The sequence below is a fragment of the Octodon degus genome, unplaced genomic scaffold, assembly GCF_000260255.1.
Source record: "Octodon degus isolate 3935 unplaced genomic scaffold, OctDeg1.0 scaffold00084, whole genome shotgun sequence".
Classification (NCBI taxonomy): Eukaryota; Metazoa; Chordata; class Mammalia; order Rodentia; family Octodontidae; genus Octodon; species Octodon degus.
The window spans coordinates 8,172,640-8,173,678 of record NW_004524660.1 but is presented as its reverse complement, the minus strand read 5'-3'; positions in this window follow the sequence as shown (position 1 = coordinate 8,173,678).

Sequence of the window (1,039 nt, the reverse complement as noted above, 5' to 3'; positions counted from 1 at the left end):
AGTGACGCAGGTTGCCAATTCAAAGGGTCCTTGAGGTTTTAGCGGCAAGCATCAGAAAACTTCTTCCTATCACTGAGCTTCGCTGATGAGCCCAAGGCGCACACTGTTTGTCACTCGAGGTGGCCAGGCCTGGAGGGGTTGGATGGGCAGCTAGGCACATGATCGTCTCTTTTTAGGATATTTAACTACAGAAGGCAAACGAATGAGCACAGTTCACACCAGGAGCTGGGCTGCCAGCGTGCACAGCACAGGCCCAGGGAGAGGAGAGGTTACCCAGGCCGGACGGAATTGAAGTTGTGAGAAGAGACCCTCGCAGCCCACAGAGGCATGAAGGGGGGCACTGACAGGACAGTGGGAGTGAGATTCACTGAAACAACCGAGTGTCCCTCTAGGTCCCAGCTCCCCTCTGAGCCCTGCCAGTGGGCCATCAGTACACAGTGCAAACATGTCTCCAAACCTCCAGCCTTCACTTCGGCATTCCTTCCAGTTTTAACTTCGTGCCACTGTTGAGCTTCTTTGGAGAGGGAAGGAAGATTGAAAAGAAAGCTTTTGACCTCCTGGAGCTTATGAAATATAAATCATCCTTCATTCCTAGAGTCTAACACACTACCTAGGACACTAGTTATATTAACTACTGGAGGACATTGAGGCAACAAGGAAAGAAAATACAAGTTTTAGTAAGCATTTTAGCTTGTACCCAAGTGCTGGAAAGTGTGTTGGTCTCCTTGACAGTTTTCCTCAGCTTATTTCACAATTCATCTCAGCTACACCATGCTGTAGGAATGAAGTAAGGCTTCTGTAGGCCTAATAATACAGAACAATTACAATTACTCTTCTCTGGTTCATGACAGTGAAAATGAAAAGCTAATAGAAGAGTTTATTCTCCTTACTTATACTCAGATTTTTAAGGAACATTTTGGCACTGCTTTTTATCAGTAGTTAAATAAAAGTTTTCATTTAAAAGATGGTTATGTGGGCTGGTGAGATACCTTGGAGGTCTAAAACGCCTGCTCAGGCAAGCTTAGGCAACTGCAGGGAC